The sequence below is a fragment of the Dufourea novaeangliae genome, unplaced genomic scaffold (genome assembly GCF_001272555.1).
Source record: "Dufourea novaeangliae isolate 0120121106 unplaced genomic scaffold, ASM127255v1 scaffold5, whole genome shotgun sequence".
NCBI classification, from domain to species: Eukaryota; Metazoa; Arthropoda; class Insecta; order Hymenoptera; family Halictidae; genus Dufourea; species Dufourea novaeangliae.
Window position 1 is genome coordinate 444,289 of NW_015373883.1, and position 27,019 is coordinate 471,307.

Here is a 27,019-nt window from a genome sequence, read left to right on the forward strand (position 1 = left end):
CCAATGGAGATTTACCTCCGTGTACGCTGGTTTTGTCGCTCGTTTGTTTTTAAAGTAGCGTACACCTACCCGGCGGTTGTAGTCAGTTTGCCCGAAGATTACTCGAATACCGGGGGTTAGGATATTTATGCGGCAGACGGATCCAGTCGAGTGCACTTTAAGGTGGTTTATGACAAATTCGAAAGACTAGATAATTAAATAATATGCATACAGATTGTTTATTAGAACATTCCAGGAAGATATTTCACAATTGTTGAGTGAATGAATAATTCCTGAGGGTTGGTACGAGTGAGTGAATAATGCTTGGTTGGTACGAGTGAATATATGTTAAGTTGGTACGAGTGAATAGATGTTAAGTTGGTACGAGTGAATAGATGTTAGGTTGGCACGAGCGAGCGGATTGAGTGGTTTTTGTTTTTCCGAAGCGAGTGGTCTTCGAAGGTGCAGATGAGTGGAGACGAAAGCACGTGTGTTGAAGATTAACTATTGGTACATGTAAAGAAGGTGAAATAAAGTTTTTATTTTAAGCGTAACCTGGCGAAGCAATTTACAACAACAATGAAATCCAGGATATGTAGGTTATTGGGATTATGTGGAGGACTTGGCAATGTTGCTGAAGTAGGGTTATACCCGCGAAATTCAAATACATTTAAAAACTATTTTATTTATTTTATGTTTTAGTGAATTCTAATTTTCTAAATTATAATGCAAGAGAATATAATTAACTTAGCATATAAGAATATTGAATAATGACTACGCGGGAAAACTGAACACGCACCACGTATATAGATATGCGTGCAAAAACAACGTTGCCAAACGTACCAAAAACGAGCACAATAGAGTCATACGACTAACCTAAATATATTCTTCATTCAAAATATAGTAATGAATGATCAATGGTAATGTCGTTGAATTTCATAGGTATAATTTTTATACATTATGAAAATGTATTAGCGGGTATTTAATACCAATTATTAATATGATGTGACTGCCTTGGGTTGTCCGTTTATTAATTACTTTTTTTACTTACAATTAGACAAGTCATTGATGGTAATCCAATTTTTAACTTATATTTACTTGACACCTATGCATATGTATAATTGGGTAAACCCTCTGATACAGGAACTGATTAACAAGAGAGGTCTAGAGAACGGACAAATAGTTTATAAATATACAAATGTATGTATAAAAGACACAACGTAAATGTATACAATATGAACAATATAAATATGAAATGTATAGTAATAAGGTATTTTATGTTTTGTGTCGATTATACCATTTTCTAATTAGTATTGTGTTGAATTGTGAATTCAGATAACGAATAAAGTCCCAGGATTTATTCGCAAATAATAAATAATGACTTTATTCGACAAAAAATTATTCGTTAGTCACGAATAAAGCGTTATTCGTTATTCTAAATAATTCCGCAGCGAATAAAAGTCAGGAGTAAGCGACACCGCTTCCCATCGTTGGGTGGAACCCAAGGAGTACGATGCAGTAAAGGAAACCCTTCTCGAGATAGCGATTGACGATTGATGCGTCGCTGGTGCGTACCGATTGTGCGTGTCGTCGATGACGTAACGTTTATACGCTGGTTCCTTCGAATAAAAATTTATTCGTTATTCTCATGTAAATTCGTTTCATTCGCAACTTTTATTTTGAACTTTTTTAGTGAATAACGTCCAACATAGGCAGTCAGAAAATAATAAATGATAATTGAGAAGTAAATATCAAGGTTTAAATGAAATAAGAATTGCTAAGTATAATAATTGTTCAAAATGAGTAACATGGTAATGTCAATTGTCAGATATATTGGCTCGATGAGAATAGAAACAGAAAGACGGAAGCTATCAGTAAATTGACCTAGCAGTTATTGTAACATCAATATATGATATATTATTGAAATTGACAGAAACACATCGATGTTTTTGAACATTAACATAAGTAGACAAGAAGAGATACGAGTTGTCCTATTACACAAGTTTTATGCATATTTGAGGATTCTTTAAAATTAGTAAATATAAGAAAGGTTGCTTTTTAAAGGAACATGTCATTACCTCCTGGTGAGTCGTGCTACGATTTCCGATATAACCTATATGTGTTTCATATTATTTAAATTTCTAATAATAAAACTGCGTTTTCATGTTATTTCAAATATTTTACTTCAGATTTGTGGAAAGCATCGCTACGAAACAAATAGTTACTTCACATTAACGTGCACCCGTTACGAAAATATTAATTCCTATTTATTGAAAGGATTGACAGATGAATTTCAAAATACCGAAGACAACTATAATAAGACCTGAATATGTAAATTTTAGATTAGCAAGAGACTTGCAAATTTGTATCACTTTCTGTTCTTCGCCGCAACGATGTTAAGTATGGTAATCCAGTTGCTCAATCCTGAGACCCAATAATATAAGGCGATTCGCGTAAAATGATTGTCATAATTATTCTGATATCTTAATACCTGTTATTTTCTTTCTGTTACGCGCAACACTGTGCTCCGTTTCTTAAAAAAGCCGTTTGTGACGTGATTTCAATGATCTACAATACAGAATCATTGAAGGTCACTCGCAAAAAAATACAGTAATTTTGCGACCTGATCTCACTTTGTCATCGATTTAAATTACTATCTACTAAAAAACTAAACCTGACCTTGAAACATCCTTGAGGTGTCTGTAGCACACTATAGTATCGCCAGTGCCAAATTTCTTTTGCTACATCGAACGATCTTTTCTTTATTTTAAAAGGCAAACTTTATGGATCACTACTTACTATTAAGCATAAATATCGGAGATATTTCAGTTCTCTCTTACGCACACCTTTAATCCTCGCAGGTGCCTGGATCTATATGGACCCAAGTTTCTGAAAGCTCCGTCTAGCTCATCGACCTATGAATGTTTATATTAAGTCATATAAGAAAAGCAAATCATTCAAAGAAGGAACTACAAAAAAAAGTACCTCAGTTCCCTATTTGAGAAGGCTAATCCTTGCGACACATTCATCGCAAGAAGGCGCTGACAATAAGGATTTGGGGGGAGCAACATTTATAATTTCTCGCTCGTGCACCGGTAATTAGTCACACGCGGCACGACGGAGTCGTAAAGTAAACCATTTGACGGCAGGTTACCCTATAGATCTGTCACATCTGTCATATGGACGCACTGAACTGACGCAACGAGGCATCGAACAATCGTACATAGAACACCCACTGTGCTCGCCACGGTTACATCACAAGCACACGGCCTACCGGTCGATCCCCCCCTGTGCTCGAACTTCAGCCAGCGATCGTTTTCCAGCACACAGATCTAACACAGCGCGCGCATACACACGCACCATCGCCCGTTCACCTGGTGTGGTGTTGTTCCGCTTACTCGTGGTCGGGATAGAAAGTGAAAATAAACTTCTCCGTTTAAACGCGCGCGCGCGCATGAGCGCATGCCTTGGCTTTCCTTGTTCCGGAGGTGGTCCGTGGCCGAAGCCAATTAGAGACGTCTGTCCACCGCGAGAGAACTTTCAGTCTGACTCTTCATTAGCATCGGGTTGGCAGCGCGCGGGGGTAAGTTCAAGGCCGTGGTAAAGAGAGGACGGCGACGAGGACGGGCCGACCTGGGGGCCGCGTCGGGAGAGCCTTTCCGTTTCAGTCACCGAGCATCGCTACCACCGGGGCCCGCCATCATCATTATCATCATCATTATCTCGCGAAATCCTGTTCGCCTGTTGTTTGGTTCCACAGCCGGTTCGGTCGTCACTCATTTACAACGGCCAATCGCGTGCTAGGGTACGCCAGCGACCGCCTTGGTCGAAACCATGGAAAACAGAAAACTTTGACCCGTCAAGTGTCTGGGTACACTGTTGGTGTGATGCAGGCGCGCATCGTATAAACACCTCCATGACGATGTCATAAATCACGCCGGTGAATGTTTTCGATGCATCTTCGTCCGATGCGCGGAGTGATCGGTCAGGTGCGAGCAGGTAGTGTTGGTGGGGATGATTCTCGGGATGGAAAATTCGGAGAGCTGTTGCAGTGTTTGGCGGAGAGGGCTGGTTTCCCTTTATTCTTGGGTTCTTTATGACTGGATCAGGTGTAGATGTCTATGTGGATGTACATTTTTATGGATAAATTTGGGGTAATTAAATATATAATAATAGAAATAAAATTGGATATTCTCTGTTAACCCTCCGTAGACGAACATATTCTTTTACAGTACGTAGTCAAACTGGATGGTTTATGTACAAGCCTGTTTTACTGTTTTAGGCTTTTAGGAAAATCTGACAAAATTGTAGGATACTTATCGAAGTAACTGCTACATTATACAATCATTCGTCATGTTAAATGTTTCAAAGTTTTTTCGACGAAAATAAGAATTCGGAGGAATGTCCGGGAACAATGGCAATTCTCTTGGGTCGTCGACGATCTACTCAAGACGTTAAAACCTTAGTGTTAAACCTTCTATGTATTCTATCATATGATTTTTGAAGATATTTGTTTGCAGAACAGATGTTTCACAATCTAGAATACGATATCGATTCATCGAAAAGACACAGGCGTTAAAGTCTTCTACTTTTTGCAATGAAATTACATATACATATATAGTTTCTGTTTTATTTTTCGGTACATCATGTTTTATCTTCTAGGCCCAGCCTAAAATAACTTCCATTTTCTAAAAGTAAACCGAAACTCTCGAAATAACCACATTAGAAAATTCATCTAACATTTATGTATAATCATGCCAACAATAAATAGTTGCGTTAGCCAAGTCCTATTCAATTGTACGCGTGTCCAGCAGATTTTCGAATTCGATTCTCCAAAAAGACAATTTGTACACGAAAAATTCTACTCTACTTTCCATTCTTATTTTCCATTATAGAAACATTTTATTCATTATATTACTATTTACCGAGCATTTTGTGCATACTAAAAAACTGCTATTCTACAATTAACCTATTCAAGACGAACTGTCAGCTACTTGTTATCACAACCATAGTACCATATTGTTTTCTTTTCGAAAGCAATATCCGGCGTATGATACTCTTCCTACAACATCGTCTTCTAAAACGAACGACAGTCAATGACACAAAGCACGCGTTCTCATTTCGCTATTAAGAAATCACTGATTGTGCCAGTACCATAAGTTGGGGTAAAGTTGACTCATTGTCAGTCAGGGTAACTATGTCCGAACTCAAAAAGTAATCATTTTTGGTTTTGCAAATCTGCAAATTGTTAAATTAAGCATTTCACAGAAAGAAAAATACCTGCAAAATCGAAAACGATCATTTCCTGACTATGGGATAAAATTACCCCTATCTGACTCAAAGTTACCCCAACTTAAGGTATCAAAGGATTCCTCATTGCTCAGTTTTCCGTATAATATTACATTTTTCGCTGCCTCGTACAGACGACATCGAGCTGCCTCATAATCATCCAGGCGGCTCACCCATCATCACGCTACGCAATAACTCTCGTCTATTACGTGTCCAATGTGGAGCACTCGTCCACCCTTCATCAGCTAAAGAAGAGCCACGGCGCCGCAGGAACGGCTTTAAAGCTCAATTATTTATATGTATATATATACCGATGGCCTTCGTTGATTCGCCCATGCGATGATTACGCCAATCATAATACGGCTTGCCTTCCTGAGAGTCCCGGCGCGTCTCGATTGGTCCGTTGCAGATCCGGCTAACTACTCGAAGAAATCAAAGAAAATAGAAAGAAGACCGATCCTCTCAATCACCTGTAATTATACTCTGTCTATCCCGCCGCTACACCCTTGATACTTAGCGATGCACAATTATCTCTTCGCAGCCTCGCTCCTGCGTGTCCGTTGCCACGCTTACCCTCCCTTCCTTGCTGCTTAGTTTCGTGTTTACAGCCGTATTTATTAAAACGACATGCACGTACCAGAGAATACCGGCCACAGAATAGAGCTTGGGCCCTTTCGCAAGACCTCTTCGCAATTTATAATTGCCGCTTGATAACGTTATTAAATGATCGAATGGATATCTCAGGCGGCCATTGAAATGTCAGACTGGCTCTGTACTGTGGTAGCGAGACAGGGAGTTAGGTTGTCTTGTTGCGTTAGGTGGATCAGGGTGGACACCGATTTAATCACTTTTCACTTAGACCTGCTTCGAGTAATTGCTTTGTAGGGTCTGGTTCATCGTTGTATGGGGACTGGGATACTTTGAATTGAAATATTGGTAATTGTTCGAATAATGCTGCAATCGTGTATTATGTGAATTTCTAACATTTACGATGTACGATAGATTTGGACACTGTTGGATTCAATTAAGATTCTGTTCTGGCGTTATCGAGCATATAGACATGATAAATTCCTGCACTGAAATTTTCGAGTTGTACGTTATAGAAAATGAGCGTGGTGAATTAAGGAAATTAGTATGATCGTATCCATTACTTTGTTTGTCGTTTTTAAGGTAGTTTTTATCTAGAGAAATAATATTTTTGGTCTCTGATCGTTCGGTGAATTTCTCTCCGTGGATCCGTCGGTGCAGTCATAATGAAGTATAGAATGTTTCAAAATCATAAGCTTAAACTGTACGGGCGACCAAAACTCATTAAAAGAAACGAAGCATTCTTTGCGTGGATATGTACAAAAAATATATCTTCCTACAAATGATGCCATTTTTATCGTAAATCAGTCTCCATTTCATGTTAATAATACATTTAGCAAATTATAAAAACCTAAGATTTAAGTAATATTTCTACGTGTTTCGGATGAGTAAATAAATGAATACTGATGTATACATCTTTCCACAAAATCACACGTTGCATAATAATTTGCATAGGGAAATAACAAGCAGAATTTTGTTCTTCTCTCAAGGATTTCATTAACTCAAAAATAAATTCAGCTTAACCTTATTTTAATTTTTTAAAACTTAAAAGTTTAAAAACTTTTTATCTTATTAAAATTTTTACCCTTTATTTAAATTTTTCATTGAATTTTTTATGCGGCAGACTGTGTGTATTTATATGATACACAAATAAAAAAAACAGAAAGAAGTAAAAAGTCTAACTAGAATCGATAAAGTTTGTCTACAATAGTTTTTCAACTATTAAACTTTTGATTTGACGAAAGAAATTTTTTGTGTATTCTTGTGCCGATAAATGGCCTGCGGATGTTTATGCAATAAATACCAGTCCTTAAGGATTTATTTACAGAAACTGAAAACAGACTGAAATTTGGCGATTAATGTTTATTAAATTTTTTAGTATATTGAATTTCTGACAACTGTTTATGCATTTACTGCATCTTCCAATTTGCAAAACATGATAAAATAAAGATTTTAATAAAGCTTACAGCTATTTGTGTATTACTATTGATATTGTGATGGCTCGTTTTGTACAGGAAATCAATCCGTAGTCTAGTTATAAATGCATAAAATCTGCATTCTACTTATTATAAGTATTATTGACAGGAAAATAAGCGATAGTGCTTAGGTTTTTACATTAAATATTCCTGTGTATTTCTGACACCTTTTCATTATAATGGAGTCATTATTTGTCTTTTTTTCCATTTCAATCCTCAGAATCAGACTTTAATTGCCAATATCGGATCTGTTGTCAGTTCTATTAGATCAAGTCACAAAAACTTCTGTCATGGGCACCAAAACAATTACTAAATAGCAATTAAATTGTAATGGTCATAGGATTCAGTTAAACTGAACATCGATAATTAAGCCTACAGGTGATGAGGAACGTCGCATAGATTGATATTGATATTACAGTAATGTTTCGATGAGAGCGACGTACAAGTTTTTCAACCTCTCATAAATTAATATTTTACCCGAAACCGAATCTCTGCGTAGCTTCTGTTTACTCTGCTTTGATTGATCCAGAGTGCCCCCGCCCCAGTGGTGGGCATAACGCCGTTGCTCGTGTCGCATTCATCGAGGAATTACAGTAATTGTTCAAATGCCTCGAACGGACATAAATTTAAAAAAGCAAAGCGAAAGTTATTTATGACTGAACCTAATATTGTCAGTGATAAATTGTTCTACGAAAACTGTAACCTTCTATTCACCAGCACAAACAGTCGACCTTATTACACCTCGAGCACGTCCTTGAGATGAATCCCACATTTAACGAAATCTTGAATCCAATTTCAATATCCCACCGCGCGCGACTTTCTAGAGCCGTCGAAACCCACTCGCGGCCCATATACATCAGACCACATCCTCCTCTACTACTGCGGTACGAAGCCTCACCCATTTTCCTGAAATCGTCGCCTACCGTTCGATGTCTCAATCCCCCTCGCGCGTGAACCGACGCAATCCATAAAACCTTCGCGACGAACGCATCACTCAGGTAGCCATCCTTCTCCTCCCGCCACTTCCTCTCTATCCCGTGCCGAACGTGAAACGAGCTCGCAACGCACGATCGCTCGCCACCCCCGCACTTCGTGAGTCCGGTTCGCGCCAAGTATAGCGGTGGTCTGCTGGTGGGACCGCGAGTTAACGACAAAGAAAACAAAGGACAAAAACGAAGACTAGAGACCGGGTATCTCGTATACGCGGACGTCTGCATCTTCTCGAAGAGAGCCAGCCGGCGGTCTTGCATTGTGTCGTGTGTGCACAGGTTTTTGGTGGGGGACCTTGACCAAGTGACGTTCACCCAGACAGTAGGCAGATCAGGAGCCAGCAGCAGCAGCAGCAACAACAACAACAACAACAACAACAACAACAACAACAACAACACAACCGTGTGCAGCAGGAGCAACGAGCAGAGTATAACAGAGCGGCATCGGGGGCTCCCAGTCGGCTGCTGCATCCTACCAAGCGTGCATCAGAGGCCTAAGCGGCGTGTGTGTATACCTGTTAAAGTCCTTATGCCCGTTGCTTCATCTGTTTGACCGTCCGTCCGTCCGTCCGTCGGTCCGTCCGCTGCCAGTCGCTACGTTCGTCCGTCCTCTGGTTCGTGCATTCTCCCTTGCCTGTCTCTCTGTCGGGGCCCGGTCCGGTACGTCGGTGGGATAGGACGGTGCCGCGGTGGAAGGAGTAGTAAGCGGCCTACGCAGTATCAAGCTGGGACCCAGCTTTTATTAGTTCTTCGGCGCTCGGCGGAGAACGGTGCGTGCCGGAGTGGTAGCCCCCGTTGATCGTGTCCAGGGTTCGGGATTACCTAACGATCGTAGTCGGGTGCGAACGAGTTGTTGTCACAGTGACACACCGGGAAAGACAGTCATTTGTCAAGGATATACATATACATGTAGTTTCTGGGTTAACGAAAAAAATCGTTTGATCGACCGTGAACGGTTCCGTTCTAAACACGAACAACGCGTGTGCCAGTTACGGGAGTGACCTTTACGGGAGTTTGGCTGTGTTCAGACGGTTCCGAATGCGTTTCGGTTTGCTTATCTAGTGTATGGTAACGGGTGTCCAGCGATATATACAGTGAGAAATAACAAGAGCAACGTATTAGGGAAACGCTTCCTTTGGGCCCACGTCAGATGATCGATGATAATCATTCTGACGAGGTCGCATCGGTTCAGGAACAGGCGCAAGGTGTTAGTCTCGTCGGTCCCACGGGACAAGACACCAGGCTGTCTTCTTGGTGGCAGTGACAGTTGCTGTACGTGAGAGTGTTTTGTTCGGGTATATAACCACGAGATCCCGGGTTCTTCTTCTCCTCCTCCTCCTTCGCGTTCCTCTTCTCTTCTTGCTGGTATCTTCGCGGCAGAGCGAACCGCTCCTCGTGCGAGAAGGGGGATATCCTTAAAAGAGTACAACAGAGAGGCACTACCGATCGGAATGCTACTGTGCCAGTGAAGGTAAATTGAATTTGTGATGTTCGAGCGGAGATGCACTTACGCACCGGGGTAGTAGTACGTTAGGAGTGCGCGCGGGACTAATGCGTGACATTCTCGGTGACGGATCGCCCCGGCGGAGAGTCTATCTATCCCTCCATGGATTGACTCGTCGGTGACGTTAAATCGTGTACCCTTCTGTTCCCCGTGTATATATACAACTAAACAAAACAAATGATATCACGACGTCGTGTGATGTAAAATGACACGTACGGAGGCGATTAACAGGCGGTTATCTTTGAGGGAGGAAAATTGGAAATCGAATACATGCTCGTTACGGCGCAGTAATACGTTGCTCAAGGCTGCGAAAACAGCTGTTTCGCGACTGAAGTGCAGTGCAACGAAACGTTAATAACTTGGTGTTACATAAAAGTTTAATATTATCGGTACATATATGTATCCTGTGTTTGCATTTCGCAGCCTTGGAAATTTGGGTTACAAGCTACCGGAAGAGTTGAAAGTTGTGATAATCGATTATGTGTAAAACGTGCGAAACGTTTCGCTAACGAGGTAGAAAATCGCCTCCATGGTGGAGCTAAGATTTTCGTCCCTCAAAGAATGGACACTTGTTCGCGTCCGGTGAATCGTTCCCGTGTATGTCGTCCCCGAGGTTGATTGACAAATCACGTTCACAATGAAATCACCATAATTATCGTGATCATGACAGGGCACACAGAGAGTGTTTCTGAACACGCGAGTCGCGGCCGCAGCCGCGTCGTGTTCCTCAAACGGACGGGGAACGGGGGAACGTTAATCGAAAGGGAAACGACTTTCATCGCGAATAGATTATAGACAGGGGAACGCGACTTACTCTCTGGGCAAATTGGATCTCGTCGACGATAGGGAAATCAGAAATCCAAAGAGGGTGAGGGAAAAGAGGGGCAATATCTCATTAAACGAGAGATCAATTAACGCACTTTAACCGACACTTTAATCAACGATCTGCTTCGGCTGGCAGGATGATCGTGAATGTGGGATTGACGTGAGCTAATTTTTATGCTAACATTATTGGATTGGAATTTGTCCACTGGGGCAGACACGTGATCGCGAGAGAAGTGAACGTTACGTATGAGATTGAGATGACGGAATCGAGCGGTGAATTGGGTGTCTTTGTTTTTTTTGTGTTGATCCTTCGAGCATCGTAGGTAGCAGTTCTCGTGTGGGCTTAACAGTGACGTGTGAGGGATTCTACATTAACATGTTGAATAGTTACGTTTTTCTGAATCAGTGGTATTTCAATTGGATATTTCTGCGTCGTTGCTGATAGTGACTTTGTGATCTGTTTGCAGTTAGTATTAACTCGTGTAGTTTTATTGCTGTGTAGTAGAGGTTCGTCAGGAAGTGAAGTATTAGCGTTTGCTGTCAAATGAAATCGAGTGAGTTTTCCATGGCCAATTATAAAACAGAAATTTATACACTTGTGTTTTAATTTTTTATATTGGAAAATTGCATTGGAAAGCAGTAATATTTGCGTATTTCTTTACTAGAGTAATATTGTGCAACTAAATTCAAATTTTAATACTTGATACAGTGATGCATTGAAGCAGTGTCACTGTGATAAAGGTTTATTGATTGTTCCGTCATGTAACAATTAGAAATTTTACAGTGGACATAATTCTTTCAAAACAGATGACTCGTTGAAAGTTTGTTTCCGTGGAGATTACAAGGAAAATATTACGGAAATTGTTTCTGTTCTTAGTTTAGATCTTTACGTAACTTCGTGTTGAGGAAACTGTCATCTGTCTCTAAAATCTCTGCTGATGTCATATTTTCCTCTTCGGGTATCTAATTAATTTTGACTTTGGTGAAAAAATATAAGAAGATAAGATCAAAACTTCCTTCGTTTGAGCTGTGTTTATTATGAATAAGTAACTTACTATCTTACTTTTATATTGATTTAAAATAATTTACATTCAGAAACAAATTTGCATGTAAACAGACAGAGATAAAATACTTTCATATGAAAATCGATTTTAAATGTGAACGTTTTATAAATAATTTTGCCTATGTTTTTACCTACAAAGTATTACAATATGATAATTAATACAATTATGGTATATTAGGTATTAAATATAAACGAACAAATACCCACCTGTAACTTTTCTGTACGATAAAGTACAGAAGTTTATTAATGTTTGAATATACACATTATGACTAAACAATAATTTCTAAACTTTTAGTATAGCACATGGACATTCTTGTTAAAAAATCTAGAATACTCATTGGTCATTTAACGAATGAATCCATTTGTGTATCAGCATTTACTTTATTCAATACTTTACATACAAAATTCTTTCTACAATATAAATTTAAAGAAAAACAGTACGTGAAAGATCTACAGGTGTTCCGAACTTTTCTGTGACAGTGCATACGACACAAATATTCTTTATAAATATTACAAACTTCCGTTCCCCTATGTTAATAAACATAAACATGTTTGGTTTCATAATATTTCCAGAATTTGATAAAAATAATTTATAACCGGACTCCGGAATTAACAGATTTATAAATTGAATTTGAATACAGAAAACGTAATAAAATAAAGAATAATATTTCTTAAAATATGTATGAATTTTTTTTTCCCTTATAATAAACCTCGAAACTTAGTGAATCGATTCATTTTTAGTTCCTGCAATCAGAAATGGATGTCTAAAAACTTGAACCAGATATTCATAGCACATAATTTCGTAACGAAATTTACTAAAATTCGTATTTCTGTGGTTGTCAGGAAAAACGTCGCATGTCACATACTTTCAGTTTCGAGATAATTGTCGTTTAAATTTCTGAACAGCAATTCTTATTAGCAATGTTTTCTTGTTTTCTTTTTGCGATACAAATGTATATTTCCTTCTGTCATTGTTGGTTGAATATAAATGTGGAAAATTATTTTGTTCGCTTCATTTTATACAAAAGAAGTGACAGTACAAGCAGATCAATAGAAAATCAAAATAAGAAGCGATCATAAAAGAAAGATACGAGTAATCGTCCTGTTTCCTAAATTTTGTGGTCTTACGTTGTTTCGCTGAATGCGTAAGAATTGAACAGTGGTCTTCAGTTAAATTGCATTATTTTTTTGAATATATAAAATTTGTTTTCATGAAACTTTTCTAATAAATACATACGTCCCAGGGTAAATTTCCCAATTTCTGCCAGTGCCCATAATACTGTCACTTTATTTATTTTACTTAATAAAAACGTAACGTAAAATTTTATTATTAAATTAGGACTCTCATTTACATAAAACCAAAGAAAAACGTGTACTTGTACATACGTACCTGGTATTTAAAAATTGATGGTGGAATATGAAAGTGCAATTTGAACGTGAAGAACGCGACTATGTAACTAGGAGATGATAGCGAAATCATACTAAAGAAGGAGCCATAATTTTACTATTCAACCTATACCTATTGTATAAAATGAATTGTCAAAGTATATAAGAATTACTTTAATTATTAAGGTAACAGTTATAGGGACACTAGGATTCCTCGCAAATTTCACTTAATTATCAATTACTTCTTCATATTTAATGTATAAAACTATTTTTTCTAATGAAAGAGATGTTAAATAATATTATGTTCCAAACTGAGACGATTTTTAGGTTAAACAAGACATAAAATGATTAAATGAAGTTACACTGCATCTTAAGGTGACAGCAATTGGGATATCAACCCTATTTTATTCTATTCTACAGTTCAATTAATGCATATACTCAAATTTTTCTGAAATTGTGACACGCCGTGTTTTTTCTTGCAACCACAGATTTATCGATCGAATCGATCCATTACAAAAACCGTGTCGAAGAAAAACGACGATCGAAAGATGGAATGTTAAATAAGGGAGAATCTGAATGCGTTCTAGTTCGGATAAAAATTAGGCTCATATGTTGATGCGCAATAGAAGGGTGCCACGTGGGGCTTGACACAATTACGAGGCACATCGGCACATCGTCCTGTTTCAGAGCGTCCTTCTCGACACGTCCCTCGTTAAGTCCAGAAATAGACGCCGCGGCGGCGTCGGCGGCGGCGGCGGCAGCGGCGAGGGCTTATGAACAGCTCAATCCTTTTGCCTCTTTTCTCCCTTTTCTTCTGCTCGCTCTTTTGTTTCGCCTGTCCGCTTGCAGTAAGCTTCGCGGAATGAAGATCGCGCCTCGATCTGACGTGCGAATCCCAGCGGCTCGCCTGTGACCGAATCACGCTCGCTACTGCTATTATACCCTTGTCCTTTAGGCCTACTGTCCACCAAAGCGTCTCGTCGTAGACACGCCAGCGTAGTGTAGAACATAACGATTATGCCTATTGTCCACTAAGGCGTCTCATTATAGACACGCCAGCGTAGCGTACAACATGACGATTAAGCCTACTGTCCACTAAGGCTTCTCGTCATAGACGCTTCATAGACATTTGACGCTTGCAGGGCGCTTCCATGTAGCGACTAATGTAAAACAATGGACGTGTGTCCAGATATGCTGCAGCATCGCATTTTCGTCGCTGGGCGTATAGAAGAACGCAAAATTTTCATTTGTGTTTGAATGTGAAATATGTCGGCCGCAAACTTCGTACAGATTGTTGAAAAGTTAGCCATAAAATAGAAAAAAAATAGAAAAAATGTCCATGTTTGTACACGGCTAACACAACATCGCATTTCAGTGTCTTGTTTTTCGATTAGCAGACCTACCAAACATACTAAATTATTACACGTATTTTTATTCATCCTACAGAAAGAATGAAATACATTTGATCATTTATGTTCTTTTCTATTTAAGGGTGTAACCAATATCTTTTCCGACTTTTACGCCGATGAATATAATTACATAAGGCGAAAACGTCCTCTTCGTCGCCCGACATTTTTGCGAATTAGTAGAATGAAGCTTTCTGTACGCTTTCTATACGCTTCCAATACGTTCAAGTGGACAGAAACTCAAGCGTAGCGTAATCGTCATGTACGCTACGCTGACGTATTTATGACGTGACGCCTTAGGCCTACTGTCGATTTAATAACATAGATTCCTACCTCGATATAAATAATATTTTTCCCAAATAATTTGTGTCTACTTTCAGTCGTAATTTCTACGAAACACACGGCACAGGATAATTTAGTGATCTAGTTTAGTGATCAATTTCTATTGAAACATTACTTTCCATATAAGCCTTAAGGTGGTTCGTACCATATTCGAAAGACTAGATAATTAAATAATATTCATACAGATTGTTTATTAGAACGAAGTACACACATACACACACACACACACACACACACAAAATTTGAGACTCGTTCGCCGATCAAATAAATAAGAAAAAGGTTGTCAAAAATTGAGTTTTCAACACAGCTCTTATGGCAGTCTTACGATTTCTTGTCGGAAGTATAATTATTTCTATTCACAAAAATTAGAAGTGCTAACTAAAAACTAGGTACTGGAAGTATAAATCCTGAGCTTTCTGATAATAAACTAAATCTTGTACCATACCGAACATTCCAGGGAGATATTTCACAATGAAGTCCAGGATATGTAGGTTATTGGGACTATGTGGAGGACTTGGCAATGTTGCTGAAGTAGGGTTATATCCGCGAAATACAAATACATTTAAAAACTATTTTACTTATTTTATGTTTTAGTGAATTATAATTTTTTAAATTATAATGCAAGAGAATATAATTAACTTTACATATAAGAGTATTGAACAATGACTACGCGGGAAAACTGAACACGCATCACGTATATAGATATGCGTGCAAAAACAACGTTGCCAAACGTACCAAAAACGAGCACAGTGGAGTCATACGACTAACCAAAATATATTATTTATTTACAATATTATAATGATGAATGATCAATGGAAATGTCGTTGAATTTCATAGATGTAGTTTTTATACATTATTAAAATGTATTAGCCGGTGTTTAATACCAATTATTAATACGATGCTTTATTGATTAGAAAGTAAGGTACACCTACGAGCAAACTTGGCTTCCACTATGGAAAAAAGTAACGTAGGGAAAAGGCCTCCTACCACTTGGTATTGGGAATTATTGGAATTCATGACAAATTAACATTCAATTTAACATTTATATCAGTTGTTGAAATAAATTTATCAAATGGCGGGAGGCCCTTCCCCTACGCCACTTTTTCCCCTAGTGGAAACCGAGTTTGCTCGCGAGGGTACGAACCACCTTCATATATCATAGCTCCCTCTTGCACTGGACCCCTCAAAATAATCGCGACAAGAAATGGCAAGTGCACGTTTGGCTTTATTGAGTTTCGAGATCTGTCGCGACGCTACACGAGTAGCATCGAAAACGGTGAATCGAGGGGAAAAAAGGGTGGCGGGGGAGGAAGGGCTGGAGATCCCGCACGATTCGGCCCCGCAAACCTCCGACCTTGCCGCATTCGAAGTATGTCAGTGGAACACGGCTGGTACGAGGTTGCTCACCGAGCGGGAAATCTTCGAAAGTGATCGAACGACTTTCATGTGATCACGTGTTCCTCTTTTTCGGTCGTGGAAGTATCGAAGTCTCTGGCACTTTGTAAACAAGATTCTAATTGGTGATCGAACGGGGGCGTAATTGGTCCTGAAAATAAATCTGAACGTTATTTGTTATGCTGAATCACGAATAATTTCCTTCGTAAACATCGGAAAAGTTTCTGAATGATAATTATATTAATAATAAAAATATTTTAAATCGAGTAACTTATTAGTGATTGGAGGTAATTTGTGATTTATAATCTAATAAAGCAGGGGTGGCCGTTACCGAAATATACATAGTTCCATGAAATTATTGTTCCATCAGAATTTTATGTTATTCGTTATTTTTCCTGTCCTTTCGTTGTAATTAATATCGTTTCTGTAATAATTTATTCAACGCCTAGATTGTTTCCGTATGTGCTATTTTAGTTATTTTTAGTGAAATTTAAGGATTTTTTATTTGGATAAAGATATTCTTGGATCATAGAACATCAGTTACGGAATTGTAGGTACTTATCAGTGACATGAATCATTGTTAATGTTTATACGTGTACTCTAATGTCTAGGGGTATAATATTTGTCTAATTCTTTCAATTATGCAACCAATAAATTTTGCATTACTATCTAATACAATAAAATGCTTAACAAATGAAGCATTCAACGATTTATTTGTTAAATGAGATTAAGAATTTACGTTCATAAGTACCTCTGCAATTCCATTAAATGTATTCTTCATTTTTATTTGAGTAATTATTTATTCCCCTGTTTGCTACAGTTATTTCAAAATAAAATAGTGCTGAGTCAAGATTTAAATGGAACGAGTACTACTAAATTATTCAATTTATGTATTTGTTTGCAAACAATTTGCAACAATTTATACATGGAATGTTTTTGAAAGAACAATTTTCTAATTGTGATAATTTCTATTTGTGATAATATTTTTAAACATTAACAGAGATTATTAGTGTTTCCCTCTATAATTGAAGAAAATATAAGACCGATGGAAAGTAAACAATATCATACCACTGTCTCTGTTTATTACAAGTAGAAATGGTAACAAACAGACAGACACGACAGGTTCTCGTATTGAAACCTCAAGAACGAAACCTTCTACGTAAACATCTTTATTTGTTTTTATAAGTAGCCTTACCTTCTTCACGAATATACCACTCATCCAAGAATATTATACATATGTTGCACTCCCCGGAACGATTCGTACCCAACCGCGCAACCATTACACTTTCTGAAATCGGTCCACGTATTTTATCCCCGATAATTTTAACCACATTATCGCGAGCTCGTCGTAAACACTCGAAAATTCCGATTCCCCCGACAGCTGTGATCCGAGCATCGAATTCCCCTACCCAGATATTCGCATTCCCAATGACTTGTTTTCGTTGATAGCCGCGCGTAACGAGGACTTTTCAGGACAGCCACGGCGGTTTCACGTTAATTTATTAGTCAACCTCGATATTAACCGTAAAACGCGCAGCGGGTCGATTGGTCCGTCCCAAATGAAGTAATGAGTCAAAAAAAAAAAAAAAGATCCATCCAGCTCACGAACCGTGTATACCTGGTATCGAAGAGCGTTTTTACGTTTGGAGTCCTTCCATTAATGCACAGCTTTTAATACCCGTACCTCGAGGAAGCATGATTTTTGCATTTATCATATGTCACTCTGATCCGTAATGTTTACAAACCACGCTGCTGAATGTTAGCTGTACCATCGTGAGCCATGTAATAACGTATCGATTAAAATACATTTCATGATTATCGGTTATTTTCGACCCTCGATGAAGAATCATTTTTTCCAGATTTTCGTCTGTGATTGAACAGTTGTTTGTAAAAGCGAGCTAAAAGTATAAGGAATATTTAGGCATGAAATTAAAAATACTCATAGTAAATATACGCTAATAATGATTTTTCTGTAATTTCGTTAGACTTTGCGACTCTCCTAGTGGTCACACGTGAGTAGAATTTATAAATATTTTTGTAATTGAAACAGTGAAAGAAGAGAGTTCTGTTTTAGTCAGGATTGCAATTTCTACTCTAAAGAAAACTATTTCGCATAAAAAATGAATGTACTGTATTCAAAAATTAGGTAACATATCTTCCAATAGTACTGCACAGAAAGATGTAGACCTTGACCCGAAGTGTTTGTATAGTGAAAAAATGCTTATAAACCCTTAGAATTTCAGTTTAAAATGTTATCATAATATAACACTAGTGTTCTTAGTGATAGTACTTATGTAAAATAGTAGAATATACAAGGTGTTCCAAACTTGTTTCGACTCCCGGAAATGAGGGGTTTCTCATTAATATTTCGTTAACAAAGCCTCGTATAACATTTCGAATAATCATGCATGCTACAAATAAATAATATTCCCAGTCTAGTATTAATCCAAGTAATGATTATACAAGACGGCACGCAAAAGCATTTATATTTCCTCTAACAAAAACTTAAACACGTATATGTTATCACGATACTCTGCCAGCGGTGAAACTTTGTACAGTCGACATGTTAATTTCTATTTTTTTTAATTATTACATAAAAATGTTTACTTTCATGACTAGACTGCGGATTGTATGCATTTATAGCCTATAGGGCTGTGTGACATACATTAAAAAGACAAAACTTTCATTGGATCTAACAAGTTTTCTATTTTATTCTGAACTCAATAAGATACTTGAGAGGAAAAATAATTTTCTATATTTTCTTCTGTCTTCATAAATTATTTTAAAAAATGTTATTTTGCATAAAAATTCGCAGTCTATTCATGACCATCTAAAGTGCTTAGTTAAAAGAAAGAATATACAAGTACCATTACTATAATAAAAACTAATTAATTTGATTTTTAATTTTCTTAATCGTTTCGAACGTTTTTAAATCACTGTAACGTTAGACATTTCTGAATATTCTTACCACCAATTGCCCCCCAATTTTCGTCGCGGGTATTAAAGAAACGACCGGCGTTGCACCGACGTTGCCCCAGGCACGAACCTGCGATTTTATCATTGAATCATTGAATGGATGGTCAGCGGCGGCTAGGGAACAATAAAACAGACACACACAGAGGAAGGTGCTAAATATTTGCAGGAGACACGTGACTGTTTATTGCGTCGAAGTTGCGGCCGAGGAACTGCTAGGGAATCATATCGTACATACCGGTAACGCTGCTTTATTGTCGACGCTTTTGATTACCACGCACTCGAGAAAAGGCTCGGTAGAAAGCCCAAGGTTCGGTATTGCACGAAATCGCGGCTTCGATCACGGGCGTCTTATAACAAACTGGAGAATTCGACTTTCTTTCCTTCTTCTTCTTCGTCGTCCTTCCACGTTCGAACACGCTTTCACTCGGCTGATTGCGCGCGCGGGGAGGCACGGTTATTACACCTTTATACTTATTCGCGACGTCTCGTATAAAGATTCTTTCAAATTTAAAGCCTCACCTTTATTTCATATACAGGATGTTCTGCTGTATACGACCGATGATAATGAATACGATTTATGTAGCGTTATTTTTGTACGGTAATTGATGAAAACGATACTATCTTCCATGAGTCGGAACAAAAAAATCGTATCATATACGTATAATTACGATGAGTTCATAATTAGCTTATTTATGAAGGAAAACGAAGTTAAAGTAAACAAAGTCGCACGTTTTCTCTTTCTCACAATTAATCTTATTCCAGTTTTGTAAGTCCTGTTACTTGCATTACACGGAACTAAAGTAATTCATTTTCGCATGAATATATGAGTTAAATAATTTTGTATCCTCACAATAAATATTCCTGCTTTATTATGTTATGTACATAATTCGGATAAAATGATGGTACTAACTGATAGGAGATAGTTCTTTATGCACTGGTAAACCAAAAGTATGAAGTAAAATTATTTCATCTGAGGCTTTGTTCTTGAGAAAATTGATTTGAAAATCTGAATATTCCTTGAGTATCACATGTCTTTCCATTATTTACCATTTCTAATTATTCAAAGTGCGAATACATAAGTCGTAGTGTCCGATGAAGTTCTAAAGTTCATTTTCTTAAAGCCAAAACACAATTTCATTCTGTACGATCCATTAGTTTTTCGACAAATTGTTTTGGTGAAAAGAAATTTCGAGCACACTGGATATTTTTATACATTATCATCGAGTACTTACTCCATAAAATAACCAAAATTTTAACGTCCAATTGATACATTGGATCGGAATTATGAAACTTTTGTATAGGTGTCCGAAATAATACAGTCAGCGAAATTTCCACAGTTCCACTAAAAATGTATCTGTTTTTGTTTGTTACCGATTAAGTTTTTAATTGTTACCGACCGGGATAGTTATATGCGTTGTTGTTTCTCTGATTTCTATTGTTTTCTTCATTGCTATTTCCGATTATTGCGTTTAGTTTCCATTATTTAGTGAAATTTGATAGTGTATCGCAAATTTCAGCGAAATTACCATAACAGATAACTTTTAGATTGCTTCATCTTTAACTGTGTGGGTACTGTGTATGGTATAAAAATGTAGTGATTTAGTCACATTTTTATAAAATAGCCACATGTTTATAAAACATGCCACAAGGTAAATTATTAAATAAGGAGGAGCAGATTTGGATAAGAGTTCACAAAGATACAGGACTTTCTAACAGAGAAATTGCCTTCAAAATAGACAGATCCCATTATGTAGTTAATAATTTTGTTAGATTAGGTGATTTATACAGTACGAATCATCCGAAGGGTGGCAATAAGAAGTTGACTAGGAGGCATACTTTATTAATTTTACGTGTTGCATCCAATCAAAATGTAACAACAAGACAAATACAAGCGGAATTAAATCTTCCTGTGTCAAAGAGGTGTGTTCAACAAATTTCACAAAAAAGTATACGCTTTGTGTGGACAAAGAAAGCTTCAAAACCGCCTTTAACGCGTCAACATAAAGAGGCAAGACTCGGTTTTGCCAGGACTCACATGTCTTGAAATGACGAAAGGAAAAGCGTCATTTTTTCAGATGAAAAGAAATGTAATTTAGGTGAGCCAGGTGGTTTTAAGTATTATTGGTATGATTTAAGTAAACCACATGACATTGCTATGAGTCGAAATTTGGATATCGACAAAAATGGACTCTAAAAAGTATATAGAACTTTTGCAAGATGTTTTAATTCCGTTCATGGAAGAAATGAATTCGAATGGTTTCGTACGAAAAATATTCAATTAATGTAGTGGCCTTCCCGTTCCCCAGACCTCAATCCCATAGAGAACCTTTGAGGAATACTATCACGCAAGGTGTACGCAAATGGGAAGCAATTTCCTACAGTTACAAAACTCAAGGACAGACTTTTGCTAGTACCGCGCGGACGACAACAGCTGTCGACCAAATGTTGATCCTGTTGATGAGGATATTAAAAAGGGAAATAAATGTGTATAATGACCGGACAGAAAGAATATAAAATTAGGGAACTTATTTCTAAAAATCTTCCATGCGTATAAGGTTCTAACTGTAGATGTATATTATACCTTGGAACCATTCAGATGTCTTTGTAATCGACTTAATATAACGTCAATAATTAAAACTAATTTAGTTTTCATAAATGAACCAAAATTACGAAGAAATGACTCATGGAACTATGGATATTTCGCGTACTGTAGTTATACGAATAATAATTGCAACATAAAATTACAATCACGAAGCATTACTTATACTCACGCGCATCGTTGCGATTCGTAACCAACAAACGTTCTACAACCTGAATATTTTGAGGCTATCCTCGCCATAAACCTGCCCCCATGATTCATCCTCACAGTTCCCGTGTTAGAATCACACTTCTTATTACCCATACGTGTCTGACGTCACCCGATGTCCCATCACACCTTCTTATTCCAAAACGAAAGTTTCCTTTTTCACACCCGAAAAAGGTCAGTTCGAATCGAACACCGTCAAGGCTAGGACAAAGATTCGCCGTCCGTCTCCCCAAATTCGTTTGCTGGTTTACAGCTTCAGACTGTGCCGCGAGGACCGCTCACGAACAAGCGCGAGGCATCTTGATTCAGACGATTAGCGCCCGTGTGATTGGAACGAGGAGGGCGGGACTTTGATGACGCGTTTGTCCGGTCCTGTAAAATCGTGAATTTCGTCATGATGAAGAAAACGACGAGCATGTCGAAACGTCGGTTTTACGGCGACTGGCGACACTCCGCGGTGGACCCGCCCTCGCCCTGGGGACCTAACGCTCGCCAAATATGGCCACCGCCCCGGAGACTTAGTCTCTGATGCGGGCGCGCACGCGTGTGTATCTTAATCCCCTGATCGCGGTCATACGAATTGTCTCATTTAGAGCTGGCATGCGCGCACGACACGACACGGCCCCTTCCGCGCTAAGAGGGTTAATAAAGTCGTTGAGCGACAGAGGCCTAACCCCGTCGAGTACGTGCTCGAAGCGAACGTGTCGCGATTAGATGGCCTTGAGAGATGAAGGAGAGGATGAGGTCATCCCTGGACTCTGCTCGCGAGGGCGACCGAGATCATTCGCGGATACGCGAAAACGCGCTGTGAATCTGAAATCACGCACGACGGATCCCATGGTCTCCTGACCGTGGTAGTGTACCTGCTTCGGGAAGCAACGAATAGCTGTGGGATCGGGACCTCCATACCCAGCAAAAAGGAGCAAAATAACATCATTGGAAAACAGGAAAGCTCCGTGGAGCAGCGTGTAGAGTGTAGAGTTCGGCTTTTGGCGCTGGTGATCGTGGGTTCGAATCCCACTTGGACCCTCCCATTTGTCCAACGCTCGTACATTTGGGGGCTCGTCCGGGATAGAGGCATCTACAACCACACGAGGCGACGACGATAACGACGGCAAAAGTCGAAAAGTGGGAGAGTGTTACCCGAAAAGACGAAGAGAGGGGCACGACTCCCAGAAGTTGAAAAGTGGGAAAGTGTTACCCAAAAAAGACGAGGAAAAAGGACGTGCGCAGAAGATATTCGAGGGTGATTGTCAGCGCAGGTTGGCCGAGTGTGGGATCGGGACTTCGATACCCGACAAGAAGGAGCAGAATAACATCATTGGAAAATAAGGAGGGCTTCGTGGAGCACTCGAATCCCATTTTGGCCCTCTCATTTTTCCAACGCTCCTACATAGCTGACTCCGCGGAAAGGATCGAGTTGCAGCTCCAACGTTAGCGTCCCCACTGACTGATAATCGGAAGTCGGGTGTCCTTCATTAGCTCCTGGTGTTCCCCGACCCACAACGTCATCGTGTATTGTCAGATGTGGTTTTTTCGAAAACGTCCTCCTATCAACATATGATTATAGTTAGCGTTTTTAAAGTCGTAATCGAATGAATTTGTATATGTGGAAGGTAATCGACAATTTAAGTTGATTGTGGTTAGTAGTGGCGGATGATAGCGGTCTGCTAAAAGTATTGTCTCAGGTGGGTCAGATACAGTTGTATCTGTTAGGTTCGTGAGCATAAGATCAAGTATTAAGCCGGAGAAGTTGACTTTGTTGTTGAGTTGGTGTAGGTCGCGTTGATTAATTGTTCCTAAAAGGTGATCGAAAATTGTTATTTGGTCATAGTGAGATGGCTGAGGGAGAGAGGGTGAGTAAGAGTTGGATGTTAAAGGATGCCACTGAATGTAAGGTAAGTTGTAATCGCCAATTATAAGGATGTTGGAGGATGGATGATTAGAGAGAATGTTGTTTAGACTGCTGAAATGGTCGATAAAAATTGAAGGAGGGAATGCAGGTGAAATGTAGGCTGTACATATTATCAGGGGTCGTGAGGAGACATTTATTTTTACAAACAGATGTTCGATATCAATGACAGCGGATATTAGTTGGGTGCTAGGAAGGGATTTTTTAATTGCGATAAGGACGCCTCCTCCTCTTTTAAAACTACTGGTATGTGCATTTCTGTCCATCCTGTATACCATATATGCAGACATTCCTAGTTCTTCTGTGAAGTAGTTTGTATTTAGCCAAGTTTCGGTCAAGATTATTATATCATAAAGTAACGGTGGTGGTATTAATAGTCTGATGTAGTTCAGCTAGTCTAGTACGAAAGCCGCGGACATTTTGGTAGTATACGGATAGAGATGTGTTTAGTTTTTTGAGTTTTTTGATCGATGGCTGGATGAATAGTCGACAATACGGGGTGTTCCATTGATGTAACGAATTGTTCTCCCAGTATCACCTTGGCTGTGAAGAATAGAAAGCTTCCCTCGAAGTTGATGTAAGTGAGACCTTTCCAATGGAGTTTTGTCGTCTGTAATCTTCAGCGGTCCTAGGTATTTGGATTTGTTAAGTAGAATTTGCCGTGTGATCTCGTTGTTCGGTAGGGTTACGCGCAAGAGTCGAGGAGAAGAGCCGGTGTTTCTTCCAAGTCGTGATATTTTATGTTGGATTGTATTCAGATGGAAAAATTTGGTTGAGAAGATTTTTGGTTGTGTCAAGATCTTGTTTAAGTACCATTGAGGGTGAAGTGTCTACGGGCATTTCAATCATTCCGTGGATCAGAAGATGTTTGGATCTTCTTTCTCTATCAGTGATTTCGAAGAGTAGATTGTGCACTACTTCATTTGGTGTATTATTATTTGACTGTGGTAATGCTGTGAGATTTACTACTTCGTTACGAACTCCATTTAAATCAGATGTAATGGATGATATTTCCATTCTAAGTAGGTTTAGGCATTCGTGTCTGAGGTTTTGAAATTCCATCTTTATTAGGTCTCTTGGGTCATCTATTGTCGGTAATGTAGTGACAGGTGTTAACGGTAGAACGTTAGTGAGTGATTGAATTGGAGAGGACGTTACCTGTTGTTTACAATTTACTAAGCGGCCGTTGTGTCACGGATGTCCCGTTCAAGTAAGACAGTTTGCTCCAGGATGCGATATTATGCCGCAGTCAAAACATTTCACTGGATTTACCACACTGGCCTTGCCACCCTTACACTTATTTCCTACTACCGACATTTTTATATAAAGAATGCAAGCGTTTAACGATAAGTGTGTATTTGACTCAGGACGGAGTTCACAGGAATCCAACTGATGAAAAGCACTGATTATGTGTACTGCTAATAGATCACCAGTACAGTACTGTACACTTGAGATTGTTTACTTAGAAAGTATATAAAGTTTATAACAGTGTGTGCAAATCAAATTTTACGTTTTACACAGATGTATTAGATCCGTTCACTGGGTTCGAGAGCAACACAAGGCACGTGTTGATACTGCGAAAGACAGAGACGAACTGATATACATATACTTCAAAACTAAACTCTCACTACGGATTTCACGTGACGTCAAAGAATGTTTTAAAAAATTATATACTCGGTAGAATTTAATTATATTAATTTTGTGTATAAGGCATAATTTACATAAAATTCTATAACTATTACCTAATTGATCCAAGTTTCATTGAAACAACTATTACTGGACAGCGATCTGCTCGCTGCATGCATATTCATAAACGCTCTTATACAGCACTGAAAGGGTTAATCTACATCTTACGTTACACGGACCGTTTCTTGCATCACGTGCACTGTGTCGACGAGTGAATGCCTCTCTTTTCTCGAAAAATTAAAAATCTCTCTATTGTTCTTTATGAAAAAGGTCCTCGGATGTTCGAAACCGGCAACGGACCGTGCAACGAGATATCCCAGAGGGTTGCGTTCCGATTAAAAGATCGATAAGACGATGTACCGACGCGTCATGCTCGGAATCCGAGATTATAGCTTTGCATGACGCTTTACGAAAGATGGGGTAAAATAAGAAAATACGAGGTAGCTTATCGCACGATCACGAAGTCATTGTCGCTATTCACCACCGTCATCGTCATCCCCGCGACTGTCAATAGGACCGTTTGCACGTATCTCGAGCGTCTCATCGGGTTGCATGACGACAATGGGGACCATTATCACCCGTCGCGTTCATCGTGATCATTGTCGGTACACATGCACATTCGCGAACGCGAGAAATACAACGCGTCTTTGTCGATCACATACACGAAACAGTCCCGTCACCGGTCGATCCCACTGCGATCGGAGAAAAATTTCACGTTACTTAGCGGTCTGGAAACAGATCAAAAGGGAACAATGCCATTTGGTCGTCTGTAGGTATTGATAGTAACCGCTGAATGAAGCTTGATCACCGATAAAAAATATTTTTAACAACAATTTCTCTGTTAAATTTTTCAGAGTTTTATTTAGAAAAAGATTAAGCGACAATTATGTCATTTGTTACCTTATATACTGACTTGATTGTCGAAAAGAGAAATATACTTAGAAATTTCAAACCAAAGTGGCAGACGATTTTTCAGATAAAGATAAAGTATATTTTCAAAAAAAAATGTTCAATGTCTTATTCAGAAATAGAGTAAAAGACAATGATGACGTATGTTACCCTATACAGTACTGACTTGATGGCCAACGGAAACTTAATCGTCAGAAAAATATATTCTTAGAAAATTCAAGTCAAAGTGGTGGACGATTTTTATTTAGAGATAAAGTTTATTTCCAAAAAATTCTTTCGAAGTGTCATTTAGAAATAGATTAAAAGACAATAATGTTACTTGTTGCTTTGTATAGTAGCGACTTGATTGCCGAAGAAAACTTGATCATCAATTGAAATTTCATTGGTAATTCTGTTAAATATAAAATCTGTTTCCTAGAAAATCCTCTGAAGTTTAACTAGAGATAAGTGAAATATTTTTGCAGACCTCTTAATAAAAGATTAACAATT

The 27,019-nt window shown here is 38.5% G+C and overlaps 1 protein-coding gene across 1 annotated transcript in view; it reads left to right on the top strand.

The window, feature by feature from the left end:
- The first annotated feature begins 9,348 nt into the window (after positions 1-9,348).
- LOC107190241 overlaps positions 9,349-27,019 on the top strand; it is a 289,784-nt gene continuing 272,113 nt past the window's right edge. Inside the window, exon 1 of the mRNA XM_015579055.1 lies at positions 9,349-9,791. The gene's annotated coding sequence lies outside the window, so the exon portion shown is untranslated. The remainder of the gene's footprint in view (positions 9,792-27,019) is intronic.